Raw genomic sequence first — 15653 nt, 5'->3', positions numbered from 1 at the left:
CACAGGCATGTGTGCGAAGATTATGTTCGTTAGTTCGCGACCGTAGTCTTTACCGACCAGGGTGTGTGCGAAGGCAATTTATCAGTTCGTTCGCGACCATAGTCTTTACCGACCAGGGTGTGTGCGAAGGCAGTTGAGTAGTTCGTAAGCATCAACAGTTTAATCGTTCGTTACAGTATCAAAGTATGCACAAGTAATCATCCAACCCATTCCCACCCTGGGAACCCATGCCTTGGCTGTGTGAACTCACCTTGGTTTGCTCGGTATGCTAAGTTATGCGCTCACAAGTAATTAATCACGTCCTATTGTATGCACGTATAACAAATCAGTTCATGTTCAAAATGATACGCATGCAATTAATTGTTCACATTGCAGTCAGTTTGCATATCAGCACGGCACGTAGTATTGCACATTCATCACTAAGCATGGCATGTCAATTAAATCAACGTATGTTCCACTGTTCAAACATTATTCAAAACCCTAGTATCCTTCGACTCATACTATCATCTTTCGAAAACAAGTGTCACAATGATCCTTCGGACCGAATGTCATGTTTCGGACCAACACTATCTTTCGACCCAAGTTATCTTTCGGTCAAACTAGGTTTCGGTCAATTAATGGTTCGGTCAAACTATCTGTCGGTCAAACTATCCTTCGGTCACTACTACTATGATTCGAAGGATAGGTATCTTTCGGTCCAACAGTGGTTCGATCAATAAGTATCCTTCGGCTAGTAACAGTTACGTTTATCCGATTAACCCTTAACACAATTTTCACAAATCTGCTAACATCAACAAGATCAAACAAGCATACTTCTCATGTTTATCAAGAACCCTAATCTGAATAACCAGATCATTCAAGCTACAAGATTATTCAAACCATCCGATTTACACATATGTTTTGATTACATAAACTTGTCCGATTACAATATCCAGCCGATTATTAATCTGGTTAACATACATATCCAATTCGTATACAAGTCCGAGGAACATCCAAATTCTACCAATCATTCACAACCGAAAAACATGCAACCCTAATATCTTTCAAAACATACATACTATCCGATCACGATATGAACAATTTGGTTAACATATATCCGACTAGTATACGTATCCGATAAATCATACAATCCACATATTACAAGTAAATCGGTAAATCATATAATCACATACACCTTAAATACTAACCGGAATTGAGAGCAAAAAGGGAATTGTTCAGCAAATAATCTCCGGGTGTTTGTAATTGCCGTCACACACGAACTGAAAACTAGGGTTTTTCTTTGAAAATAACCATCAGTTTACATGCACTCCTATATATACGTATCACAGTAATGGGCCAAGCCCATCAGAACAACTGGGCCGAAACATATCGAAGGATATGTTTCGTGATCCCTCGGCCCGAAAACAAGTCGAACAATGTCGAAGGATATGCTTCGAGCTTCATCCATCCGAAGGATGATCTTTCGGATCGAAGGATGTGTTTCGACATCCTTCGATGGTGGAACATCCTTCGGAGGTTAGGCCATGTATCACCCTAACTAGTTAACATACAATACAAGTTTCACAACACGGTAAACCATTGTACACAATTAAACAATTATGCACAATCAAGCAATCAAACATATATATACTTTCATGGCAATCAAATGTGCAATTAAGCAATTAGTCAATATATGTCCATGTAATACATATGAAATCAAATCTTGGAAATTCGAGTTGTCACATTATCCCCAACTTGAAAGAAATTTCGTCCCGAAATTTGGTACGCACTTACTGAGGGAGCTAGGTAAGTTACATCATTCACTGGTTTTTCCTGGGGTGTCACATCATCCCCCCGTTGATTTGGAATTTCGTCCCGAAATTCAGTAGTAGTAGCTTCAGCCTCAGAAGTGGATGCATTGGTTTCGAATAACTGGGGGTACTTTTCTTTCATCTGTTCTTCGCGTTCCCATGTATACTCCGGGCCACGCTGGGAGTTCCAACGAACTCGAACAAGAGGGATTCTCTTGTGTTTGAGGACCTTAACATCCCGGTCCGTGATTTCAACTGGTTCCTCGACGAACTGCAACCGCTCGTCGATAGTGAGTTCCTTAAAAGGAACTATGAGGGTCTCATCTGACAGGCACTTCTTCAGATTCGACACGTGAAATACATTGTGAACTGCACCGAGTTCAGGAGGTAGGTTTAATCTGTAGGCTACCTTGCCAATCTTTTCTAAGATTTCGAACGGTCCGACGTACCGCGGATTCAGTTTGCCTCTTTTACCAAAACGAACCACACCCCTCCCAGGGTGAAACTTTCAATAAAACCCGGTCCCCGACCTCAAATTCCAATGGCTTTCTACGCTTGTCCGCGTAGGCTTTCTGACGGTCGCGTGCTGCCGCCATGCGTTGTCGTATCTGTGCTATCTTTTCTGTGGCGTCCACAACAATATCTGGACCCGTAATCTGACTATCCCCCACCTCTGCCCAACAGAGAGGTGACCGGCATTTACGTCCGTACAATGCCTCGAATGGAGCGGCTTGAATGCTGGTATGGTAACTGTTATTGTACGAGAACTCCACCAAAGGGAGGTGCTTTTCCCAGCCGTTGCCGAAATCGATGACACACGCTCGAAGCATGTCTTCTAGAGTTTGAATAGTTCGCTCAGACTGCCCATCCGTCTGAGGATGATATGCTGTGCTCATGTCTAATCGTGAGCCGAAAGATTTGTGCATCGCTTGCCAAAGCTCTGACGTGAATCGTGCATCGCGATCCGAAATAATAGAGGTGGGCACTCCGTGCCTCGAAACAACTTCCTTCAAGTAAATGTCTGCTAAAGTAGAAAACTTATCCGTTTCTTTGATAGCCAAAAAGTGAGCAGACTTTGTGAGTCGATCAACGATTACCCAAATAGTGTCATTTCCACGCTGGGATCTAGGTAAGCCCGTAACGAAATCCATGGAAATTTCTTCCCATTTCCACTGCGGTATCTTAGGCTGCTGAAGTAGACCAGCTGGCTTCTGATATTCGACCTTGACCCTCGCACAGGTCAAACATTTTCCAACGTAAGTAGCGATGTGAGCCTTCATACTAGGCCACCAATATGTTGTTTTGATATCGTGGTACATTTTATCTGCCCCTGGATGTACCGAGTAGCGAGACTTGTGCGCTTCATCCATTACAAGTTCGCGTAAACCGCCATAATGTGGGACCCAAATGCGCCCCGTTACATAGTAAGCACCGTCTTCCTTTTGTTCCATGCGTTGCCTTGAACCGCGTAAAGCTTCAGCTTTGACGTTGTCAGGTTTCAGTGCTTCTAACTGAGCTGCTCGTATCTGTGCAGGAAGACTGGACTGAATGGTAAGCTGTAGCGCTCGCACGCGCCTAGGTAGAGTGTCTTTCCGACTGAGGGCATCAGCCACAACATTGGCCTTGCCTGGATGATACTTGATGGCGCATTCGTAGTCGTTCAGAAGTTCAACCCATCTTCGTTGACGCATATTCAAATCCTTTTGCTTAAGAATATGCTCGAGACTCCTGTGATCGGTGTAAATCGTGCACCGGGTACCGTACAGGTAGTGTCGCCATATCTTAAGCGCGAAAACAACAGCTCCCAGCTCTAAATCGTGCGTCGTGTAGTTCCGTTCATGAACCTTGAGTTGCCGAGAGGCGTATGCGATCACTTTATCCCGTTGCATCAATACACAACCAAGCCCTTGTATCGATGCGTCACAATAAACCACGAAGTCATCCGTGCCCTCGGGCAGTGAGAGAATAGGCGCGCTGCAAAGCCTATCCTTTAAGTACTGAAAAGCGATCTCCTGTGTATTACCCCATCTGTAAACGACACCTTTCTGTGTAAGCATAGTGAGTGGTTGCGCGATCTTGGAGAAGTCTTTAATAAATCGCCTGTAGTAACCTGCCAAACCCAAGAATTGGCGTATTTCTGTCGGTGTACGTGGTGCTGGCCAGTTTCTGATCGAATCAACCTTGGATGGATCGACATGAATCCCATCCTTGTTTACCACATGGCCTAAGAAGTGGACTTCACGAAGCCAGAAGTCGCATTTTGAAAACTTTGCGTACAGTTGCTCTTTTCGAAGAAGTTCCAAGATAATACGTAGATGCTGCTCATGCTCCTCCTGACTCTTGGAGTAAATCAAAATGTCGTCGATGAAAACGATGACGAACTTGTCGAGATACGGTTTGCACACCCTGTTCATGAGATCCATGAAGACTGCAGGTGCGTTTGTAAGCCCGAATGGCATGACCAGAAACTCGTAGTGACCGTAGCGAGTTCTGAAAGCAGTTTTGGAGACGTCCTCATCCCGGACTCTCAGGTGATGATACCCTGACCTCAAATCGATCTTGGAATAGTAACACGACCCTTGCAACTGGTCGAATAAGTCATCTATGCGTGGAAGAGGGTAACGGTTCTTCACCGTCACCTTGTTGAGTTCACGGTAGTCGATACACATCCTGAACGTACCGTCTTTCTTCTTCACAAATAACACTGGAGCTCCCCAAGGCGAAGAGCTTGGACGAATAAAGCCCTTTTCCAAGAGCTCTTGTAGCTGCTTCGACAGTTCTTCCAGTTCGGTTGGAGCTAAACGATACGGTGCGCGGGCTATTGGTGCTGCTCCAGGAGCTAACTCAATCTGAAACTCGACTTGACGATGAGGAGGTAAACCAGGTAAATCTTCAGGAAACACTTGAGGAAAATCACGCACAACTGGTATATCCTCCAGCTTCTTTTCCTTTGCTGATGCGTCAGTGACAAGTGCCAGAATGGCAGTATGTCCCTTTCGTAAACATTTCTGCGCCTTTAAGTAAGAGATGATGCCAACCACAGCACCACTCTTGTCACCTTGTACTTCGAGAGGTTCCTGACTGGAGCGAGGAATACGAATAACTTTTTCTTTGCATAAGATCTCCGCATGATGTTGGGATAACCAATCCATACCGATGACGACGTCGAAACTACCCAAAACTATGGGTATGAGATCAATCGAGAAAGTCTGACCCGCTAGAACAATACTACAACCCTTGACTACCTGTGTGGCTTCTACACCTTTACCATTGGCTAGTTCTACGACGTGTTTAGTGTCTAGAGGTGTTGGTGTACGTTTTAATAATTTACCCATTTTCAAGGACATATAACTTGTATCAGCACCCGAATCAAATAAGACAGTAACATAAATATTGTCGAGAAGAAACTTACCCATAACCACATTGGGATCATTCACTGCATCTCCTCGACCCAACACAAAAGCACGACCACGAGCTTCATTGCCGTTGTTGTTGTTGTTTCCCCCGTTGTTGTTGTTACCATTACCCTGATTGTTGTTATTCCCGTTGCCCTGGTTGTTGTTGTTATTGCGATTCTGGTTCAACTGGGGACAATCGCGTTTGTAGTGACCTTCAGCCCCACACTGGAAACACCCCCGGTTTCCACGCTGTGGCTGCTGCTGCTGATTCTGTGGAGCTGGCGGTGGAAGTTGCTGGTTCTGATTCACTGGTCGCGCGCTTCTACAATCTTTGGCCTCATGGCCCATCTTGTGGCATCTTTGACATTGACTCCTGCGACATCTTCCACTGTGGTGTTTGTTGCACCTGTTACACCACGGGTGATTTCCCTTATAACCACTATGTCCCTGACTGCCCGATGACTGCTGACTCGGACTCTGGTAATCGTTGGTGCGACGTTGCTGAGTTTGGGACTGAACAGACGCTGATCCCCTGCTGGAATCCCCGTCCCACTTTCTTTTATTCTCGCTGGGTGTGGCAGAAGTAGCAGCTGTTGGAGTGACTGAAGTAACAGCTGTAGCAGTAGCGCCGACACGCTTTGGCAGTTTGCCCTGGTCTACTGCCTGATCTGTGATGCGATGAGCGAGGCGCTGAATTTCTTGGATGTTGTTGAGGTTAGCCGACGTAACGTGGCTCTGTATTTCTGGTGCCAAACCTTTGAGATACAACTCAATTCGCTTGTATGGAGGATCTACCATAGTTGGACATAACACAGCCAACTCATTCGATCTTTTGGTGTAAGCTTCGATTTCCGAACCAACCATTTTCAAGTTATACAACTCGTCCTCCAACTTGTGAATGTCTTCTCTAGTGCAGTATTCCCTCTTGATCAGTTCTTTGAATTCATTCCAGGGTGTGGCATTAGCAGCTGCCAACCCTAAAATCTGCACTTGTGCGTTCCACCAAGTGAGCGCAATCCCTTCAAGTGTGCCAGTGGCGAACTTCACCCTGCGAGCCTCAGGGCATTCACACATCTCGAAAACTGACTCGAGCTTTTCAAACCAGTGGAGGAGTCCAACTGCTCCCTCCGTGCCACTGAACGAGCTAGGACGACAGTCCATGAAAGTCTTGAAGGTACACGCAGGTTGTTGCTGAGCGGGTTGACCTATTGTGTACGAATAGGGCAAAGTTAAGTACGAGAATTAATGTAGGATCTAAAGATCCTAGTGTCTATACTGCAGGGTATACTACCTGCTTGGGCGGCTGCAACTGCCGCAGCAACGAGAGCCTCTAGCTGGGCTTGGGTCATGGTAATTCGTGCGGCCATTGATCTTCACATCAAAGGCAACATAAGTGAGAAAGGTTCGCGAGTAGTGCGATGACAGAAGAGTGTAAGCACATAAGTATTCTCATGCAATGACAAGTTGTGAGCAAGGTAATGTAAGCATACTACGAGCAAAGTTCTGTGCAAATTCTAGCAAGCAGGTAATAAACATAAACCTTATTACCTAGGATGTCGAGTCTTGCACGTGGAGCGAAGCGTCGTTGTGGATCGTTGAGAGCACTGTTCTGGTTATAGTCTGGTTTTAATAAAAACGTTTTTCACATATTAAAACCAAGTTCTCTATAACCAATGGCTCTGATACCAATCTGTCACACCCCCAAAATCCACCTGCGGAGTATCACCGCTTGGGAGCGTGACTGACCAGGATCAAGCCATCAATCATATTGAACATAGCATAATATAAATAAAGTAATTCGTAAAACCCCATTCAATACAATTGACGTTTCAAAACAATCATAGTATCAGTAGCGGAAGCATAAGTAAATAACCCAAGTAAACCATAAGTTCAATTATTCGAAATGTTTAAACATAGCGTTCTTAACCCACTGCCCACAACGTCCCGCTCCTCCAGTGCAAGCTCCATAAGTACCTAAGGTCCTGCAAGGCATGCAGCAGATAATCAACAAACTAGTTGAGCGAGTTCACAGTTTATAGTTTAGTTTGGGTAATAGTGCGATTGTTCAATTAAGTTTCGTATCGTATCAGTTCCATCGCGGCCTCACAGGCATGTGTGCGAAGATTATGTTCGTTAGTTCGCGACCGTAGTCTTTACCGACCAGGGTGTGTGCGAAGGCAATTTATCAGTTCGTTCGCGACCATAGTCTTTACCGACCAGGGTGTGTGCGAAGGCAGTTGAGTAGTTCGTAAGCATCAACAGTTTAATCGTTCGTTACAGTATCAAAGTATGCACAAGTAATCATCCAACCCATTCCCACCCTGGGAACCCATGCCTTGGCTGTGTGAACTCACCTTGGTTTGCTCGGTATGCTAAGTTATGCGCTCACAAGTAATTAATCACGTCCTATTGTATGCACGTATAACAAATCAGTTCATGTTCAAAATGATACGCATGCAATTAATTGTTCACATTGCAGTCAGTTTGCATATCAGCACGGCACGTAGTATTGCACATTCATCACTAAGCATGGCATGTCAATTAAATCAACGTATGTTCCACTGTTCAAACATTATTCAAAACCCTAGTATCCTTCGACTCATACTATCATCTTTCGAAAACAAGTGTCACAATGATCCTTCGGACCGAATGTCATGTTTCGGACCAACACTATCTTTCGACCCAAGTTATCTTTCGGTCAAACTAGGTTTCGGTCAATTAATGGTTCGGTCAAACTATCTGTCGGTCAAACTATCCTTCGGTCACTACTACTATGATTCGAAGGATAGGTATCTTTCGGTCCAACAGTGGTTCGATCAATAAGTATCCTTCGGCTAGTAACAGTTACGTTTATCCGATTAACCCTTAACACAATTTTCACAAATCTGCTAACATCAACAAGATCAAACAAGCATACTTCTCATGTTTATCAAGAACCCTAATCTGAATAACCAGATCATTCAAGCTACAAGATTATTCAAACCATCCGATTTACACATATGTTTTGATTACATAAACTTGTCCGATTACAATATCCAGCCGATTATTAATCTGGTTAACATACATATCCAATTCGTATACAAGTCCGAGGAACATCCAAATTCTACCAATCATTCACAACCGAAAAACATGCAACCCTAATATCTTTCAAAACATACATACTATCCGATCACGATATGAACAATTTGGTTAACATATATCCGACTAGTATACGTATCCGATAAATCATACAATCCACATATTACAAGTAAATCGGTAAATCATATAATCACATACACCTTAAATACTAACCGGAATTGAGAGCAAAAAGGGAATTGTTCAGCAAATAATCTCCGGGTGTTTGTAATTGCCGTCACACACGAACTGAAAACTAGGGTTTTTCTTTGAAAATAACCATCAGTTTACATGCACTCCTATATATACGTATCACAGTAATGGGCCAAGCCCATCAGAACAACTGGGCCGAAACATATCGAAGGATATGTTTCGTGATCCCTCGGCCCGAAAACAAGTCGAACAATGTCGAAGGATATGCTTCGAGCTTCATCCATCCGAAGGATGATCTTTCGGATCGAAGGATGTGTTTCGACATCCTTCGATGGTGGAACATCCTTCGGAGGTTAGGCCATGTATCACCCTAACTAGTTAACATACAATACAAGTTTCACAACACGGTAAACCATTGTACACAATTAAACAATTATGCACAATCAAGCAATCAAACATATATATACTTTCATGGCAATCAAATGTGCAATTAAGCAATTAGTCAATATATGTCCATGTAATACATATGAAATCAAATCTTGGAAATTCGAGTTGTCACATGTGTAGATGGACAAAATCGCATGTGGAAGACTGAATATCGCATGTGAAAAAATGGTAGCATGGGTAATGTGAAAAATGGCATGGGGTGTGTAGAATCGCATGTGGAAGATTGAATATCGCATGTGAAAAAATGGCAGCATGGGGTAATGTGAAAAATGGCATGGGGTGTGTAGAATCGCATGTGGAAGATTGAATATCGCATGTGAAAAAATGGCTAGCATGGGGTAATGTGAAAAATGGCATGGGGTGTGTAGAATCGCATGAGGAAGATTGAATATCGCATGTGAAAAAATGGTTAGCATGGGGTAATGTGAAAAATGGCATGGGGTGTGTAGATGGAGAAAATCGCATGTGGAAGATTGACTTCGCAAAGTTCGTACAGTTCGCATGGAGGTATGAAATCGCATGGGAGATGAAGATCTGACGGCTGGGGTTATTGCGTACGTAATGTACGATAAGCCCTATTATACGTTAACCGGCCTATATATATATATATAGGGTTGAGTTCATTTGAGAACTCATAATATTGTGAGAACTTACAGAACTCTTCTACACCTTTAGATCATTTGATCAATGATTTATATTAGTAATGGCATTCACGTACTTAATCTAATTTTAAAAGACATTTTAATAAATTAAAACGGTATTATGGTAAAATTCAAAATATAAGTTCCTAAATTATCTCAACAACTTCGTCTCTCAACCATAACTATCCCTCGATATTCTCTTTTCTCTCTGTTAAAAAGATCGGTGCGTTTTTTTTTTCAATTAAAGTTCAAATACCTGATGTTCATTCTTTCGATTTGAAGCTTAAGAGTCTGGGAATAAAGGAAATGCTAGGCAAACAAACATTAATAGGAAATTTCTTTTTGGTTTGATTTCTGTTGAGTCAAACGAACCCACTTCTAGCACCACTTCTTCACATGAAGCTATTTTACAAAGGTAATTCGTATATTACTTTATTTTCTTATCAAGTTTCTTTATATTGAATATGGATAGAAATACAAAGTATATTTTAATTTTATACGTGGGTTATGTGTATTTGATGGTTTTTTTTTTTTAATTTGGTTTCCAATAATTTATTTATATGGATACAATTACATATATGTAAATAGCTTTACATGCACATGTAAATTAACGTTTACATATATACAAATAGATAACCAGTTTGAAGATTCACATATACGTAAATACACAAATTTGCTACTTACATATGTCCTGGTAATTAAATACACGAACAACTACTTACATATGTGTTGGTAAAATTTTCATATATGTAATACTAAAATTTATTTTTTAAAGTATTTAATATTACAAATAAATTTCAATCATTAAAGTGTAATTTATTTTAGCAAGACATTATAGATAACCAATTTGAAGATTCACATATACGTAAATAAACAAACAGCTGCTTTCATATGTGTTGGTAAAAATTTCATATATGTAATACAAAAATTTATTTTTTAAAGTATTTAATATTACAAATAAATTTCAATCATTAAAGTGTAATACATTTTAGCAAAACATTATAAATCTACTAACATCATAAATCTACGAAACAAAGTTTAATCATTATACATTATAATTAGTATATGTGTAATGAAAAGATTTATGTATATGTAAATAACAAATATGTTGGTTAGATATATGTAACTACGTAATTGCATATATGACATTACTAATTATATTTATACATACGAGAACATCAATTACATATGTGATGGTAAATTTTAACATGTGTATTTGTAATAAATACATGCTTTCTGATGTAAAATTGAGAAAAATTAGGAAATGAGTCAATGACTAACTTTTGAAAATGAGAGGAAAAAAGGGTAGATATAAAACATGTGATAATTTGAAATATCTAAAATTTACTTATTACCCTTTATTAATAAAAGACACAGAAAATTAAATGAAATAAAATGAGTGGTTGTAAAGAGTTCTGCAGGTTCTGTAAATTTTCTTGGTTCTGAAATGATCTTGATCATATATATATATATAGATATATATACTATATTAATAAGCATATCCAAAGGACTTCTTAAGGTCATATAAATTTCCTTAAAACACCTTTAAAGCATGATGTACAAGTCTTTTAAACACAACCAACACAATTGTAACCTCACTTTCCAGTAATACCCTTACTTCACTCAAGCCTCACACGGATCACAATCTCTACCGTTGATTTTTATACATGGAATATAATCTAGACCATTCATTTTGAAAACATTGTCCATTGTGAAGATAATCAGAGGGAGAGAGAAAACACAGACCTGTACTCACCGCCCCTTTCCTTTTCGTTCTCTCTCTCTCTCTCACTCTAAGATTTTAGATCTGGATCTGGATCTATTCACCGTAAGCTATTATTCCCGAGGATCTGGACACCTTCCCTAAGATAGTTGAAGATGGATCCCTAGCCGTCGCATTTGGTGAAGACGGTGGTGTTTATTTTTTTATTTATTTTAAAGATTTGTTGATTTGTACAGGTTTTCACCACAGATCTTCTTTGGGTTTTTTGTACAGATTTTCCCTAAGGTAGTTGAAGATGGATTCCCAAGCCCTAACAATGTCACAATCGATTGATCATGCCGATTTGGACTTTTTATTGGTATTAATCTTTATGGGTATTCTTTAAGGTGTTTTTGTTTTGATTTATTAGGTGATTTCAACTATCTGTGATCTTATGCTTCAATTTCTCTGATGATTCAATTTCTATTTTGTTGGTTTATCATTGATCATCCCATTTCTTTCTTCAGAATACAGAAGAGAGAGAGAGAGATAGAAAGAGATATCTCGAGTTAGAGAGAGAAAAGAGGAGCTACAAGAGGAGAGAGAGAACGGTGATGCCAGCTGTTAGGGTTCGGGCCGTGAAACCGACTTTTCATTTTTTCTAGTCTGGTGAATCAGGTAAAAGTCTATACCTATGTTCGATTTTCTTAGTAAATCAATATCAATTAAGTCCTGATCCTTAACTTTGTGTCATTTATCCGGCGAAGCTAGGGTTTAGGCCACCTTTAACATTTTTTACTTTGTTAAAAACTTGTCATTTTCTGTGTTTTCATGGCGAATTTTGTTGTTATGTTAATGTTTGTTCTCGGTTGTTATTTGAATTTTGATGAACTTATGATGTGGTTGTGTTTAGGAGAGCAAATTCTTGAAGTTTTTAGGGTATATGTGGAACACATTATCATGGGTTATGGAAACTGCTGCTATTATTTCGATCGCCATTGCAAATTGAGGAGTAAAAACTAAGAATCCTAATTTAATACATGATTTTCTGGAAATTACCATTTTCTCCTCTGTAAACCTTGATTGAATTCAAAATGTTATAGGGAAAGCCGCCTGACTGGCAGTCTTTTGTGGGTGTTATCACTTTGCTCATAATCAACTCCACATTTATTTTCATTGAAGCAAAGAACGCTGGTAATGCAGCAGGTCTCATGGCCAGTCTTGCCCCAGGTATCCTATACTTTGTTCTTCACAATGTAAAAATTGTAAACATGGTTAAATCGAGGCGATTGTGATTGCTACTATTTTACTTGATATTTGACATCTGTGTTTGCGCAAAGCTTTAATCTTGCTATAGCTTTATTGAGAATTCTTATCGCGTGTAGGTTCTTCATGTACGTGACGTCAAGAAAGGTGAGTGGATGCCTTTTTGCAGGAATTAGATTATAGGGAAAAGTAACTGGTACATTACAACCTTTCAAGTATGAGGGTCGGCTTGATGATGGGAGCTTAGTTTCAAAATTTGAGGAAGTTGAGTTCATTGTGAATGATGGTAAGTTGTCACAAAATTGTATCTTTAATGCGTGCAAAATCCAAAATCATGTTTATAGATGATTAATATAATGATGTATAATACAATGGTTACTTATAAAAGAATTTAAATGGATTCTTTTCTGCTCACTCCAACCTAACCCAACCCATACAGAATTACTTTTTTACCCATGCATGATGGGGTTCATTACTTTGTGTTCTTGCAGAAACGGCAGCATAACCCAAGAGTTTCGTGCAGAATTTTGGCAATTCCAAAAAATTATGGTGCATATGAGCCTTCTCTTATGATGGCAAATCAATTCTCCGTAAAGATCTCACCTTCAACTTACAATCTTATGATATAAAATAATGTATACATTATTAAAGAATTATGTTTTGAGTTCATATTTTTATATCGCGGGATGGTGGGAGTAAAAAAATATGCATCGGTTTTATCACCGGGTCAACACGATTGACATGGACAGTTTACGATGGTGAACCCGAACCTGAACTTAATGTGTCATGTCGCCAAATTTTACCATTTTTGTCTCATAATTACCATGATAGTAGTCTTCCAACCATTGTTTTTGTTTACACGATATGCAAATCTGAACTTCATCGTAATTCTATGGTCATATGAATGGATTTTTAAGGTTTCGTTTTGTTTTTGTTAGTTGGTGAATATGGGGAAAGGAAAGGGCACAAGTCAGTCTTCTTTTCACATGGGCGGTATGTCCGATTATGCTATAAGATTAAAGCAAGTAGCGGATTTGATAAAACTTTCATGTATTCAGATAATATATTATGTACATTTTATGCAGAATTCGATGGAACGTCACACTTTTCAGGAGCGCCTTTGGAAAATAACCACATCCGCTCAACTTTGTAGAAGAGTTTCTTTTGCTTCACGGTTAAGACTCCAACAACAAAGTTTAATGTAGAAGCAAAAGGAAGTCTCTCATGATATGGCAGAAGCCGTCATGCAGTTTGGCCACATGATACAGGTCTTTGGGTTTGCGAATGTTCTATTCTGTCTTATATTTGAGTAATTTAAATACAGGTCTTTGAGTTTGCAAATGTTCTATTCTGTCTTATATTTGAGTAAATTTAAAATTTACAAATGTTCTTGTTAGATTTGACAGGTGAAACGTAAGTGAGCAGAGCCAAACTGCATTGAAAATGAATCTACAGTTGGGATTCAAGGATATGCAATGAGATTCATGAGATCTCCAGTTTAGACCACCTTTGGTGGCCTCTATATTCTCCAATAGTTGTTTCCTCTGTTCAGTTTTTCATTTTTGTTATTAGTTCTAGATTTGGTTGTGTTGATGATGGCTGGACTTAAAGTGAAAGAGAAGGTGCATTGTGTGATTTTAGAGATGGCCCCACTAATATCTTGGTAACTCAATAAGCTTGTAATGTGTATTTAAGATTTTGAGTTAAACAAGTCAAACGAAATGAGCTGATGGGTTGAGGGTTGTGACAATTGGGTTAACATATCGACCTTATACTTTTTTTATTTTTTGTTCTAATTTTAAATGGGTTAACATGTAAACATGTTTAGTTAAATTGGGCAATCAAAACACGAACCGTTCAATTAGACATGACAATCTAAAACTTGATATTTTTGTGTTATGGTCTTGTTTCGGTAAGCAATGCCTTTGTTCTTGACATTGTTTTACTACCTTTGGGGTTTAAATTGAGAAGGGTGCCCAGACCTAATATGACCCAAAAAAGTGTTGGGATTGTAGAGCTGGTGATTTTTGTTTGAATGAAGTTAATTGGAAAAAAACAGAATATAATGTTTTGAGAATAACACACTATTTTATGGAAATCAATGGAACAAAGAACAAATGTCATTTGAGTGCACAAACATGCTGCGGTGGTGTGAGGATTGCAAAAATCAATGGGGGTAGGGTAGGGTGTGTTATATGGCATTGGATGTATATGATAAGGCCAGGGGATGTGGCTTAACGCCCTATGGGCTTTATACCACACCCTGCAAGTTAAAGGAATGATTTTTTTATGGTTTTCGTTTTATTTAATTATATAATTGTGTAATGATTGACGGGGCATTATTGGGCGTTATCACCACTATGCCCCTTTGCGAATAACGCCCCTTTGCTGACTAGGACGATATGTGGCGGACAACGCCCAAGGGTGGGGCATTATTCACCCCATCGACTATGAATGGTCTAATCGTATCCGGAGATGATAGATGTGGTTATGCCGAATAACACGGGTTGCTGGTTGCACGAAGTGGAGCCAAAAGCTGTGTGATTCTGGTTAATGCTATGTGCACATGTTAAGTCGTTTATAAAAGAAAATTTAGTAATTAATTTGTATAACTTTCTTTGTACAAATGAATAACTTCGATTGGTGCTTTAAGGCTTGCTAAATGAAATTCAAAAAAGAAGCCAAAGTTTATTTGATTGTTTCAAACTCATACATTTTCAAATAGAAAAATCTGTAGTAGATCTATGTTATATAAAAAAACGGAAATTTTTAATAATGAGAGTATGATAGAAATTTTATAAAAAAATAACAGAAATTTTAGTGTGTGTTAATGTCAAGTATCAAACTTATTATAATCGATGAAAACTAGGACATTTTTTAAACTAAAAATTTTGAAAAATCCACAAAAATCTTATATCTAGAAAATAAGCAATTATTTATTCATGTCTGGTTTAAATGCACACTTCTCTAAGAGATGTAGCAGAATGTGATAAACAACTTGATCAACTTTATATCATGTTATCCAATATACTACGAGGGATTGATAAACTAATAAACGAGTACCATGTTATAAACTTTCGCCGTCCGTCGCTGGATCGCACGGGTTTCCTACTATATCATGAGACGACTGATAAACTAACGG

General features: G+C 39.4%; 1 long non-coding RNA gene across 1 annotated transcript; it reads left to right on the top strand.

Moving 5' to 3' along the window:
- The first annotated feature begins 11231 nt into the window (after window positions 1-11231).
- On the top strand, window positions 11232-13775 carry LOC110891498. The gene is made up of 7 exons (XR_004881107.1): window positions 11232-11923; window positions 12159-12257; window positions 12349-12475; window positions 12631-12797; window positions 13003-13101; window positions 13450-13504; window positions 13597-13775. It is a non-coding gene; the product is annotated as an uncharacterized LOC110891498 (long non-coding RNA).
- Window positions 13776-15653: the final 1878 nt, after the last annotated feature.

Source organism: Helianthus annuus, chromosome 15, assembly GCF_002127325.2.
Source record: "Helianthus annuus cultivar XRQ/B chromosome 15, HanXRQr2.0-SUNRISE, whole genome shotgun sequence".
NCBI classification, from domain to species: Eukaryota; Viridiplantae; Streptophyta; class Magnoliopsida; order Asterales; family Asteraceae; genus Helianthus; species Helianthus annuus.
Note: the sequence above shows the minus strand (reverse complement) of the source record. Positions and strands in the feature narration are given on the sequence as shown.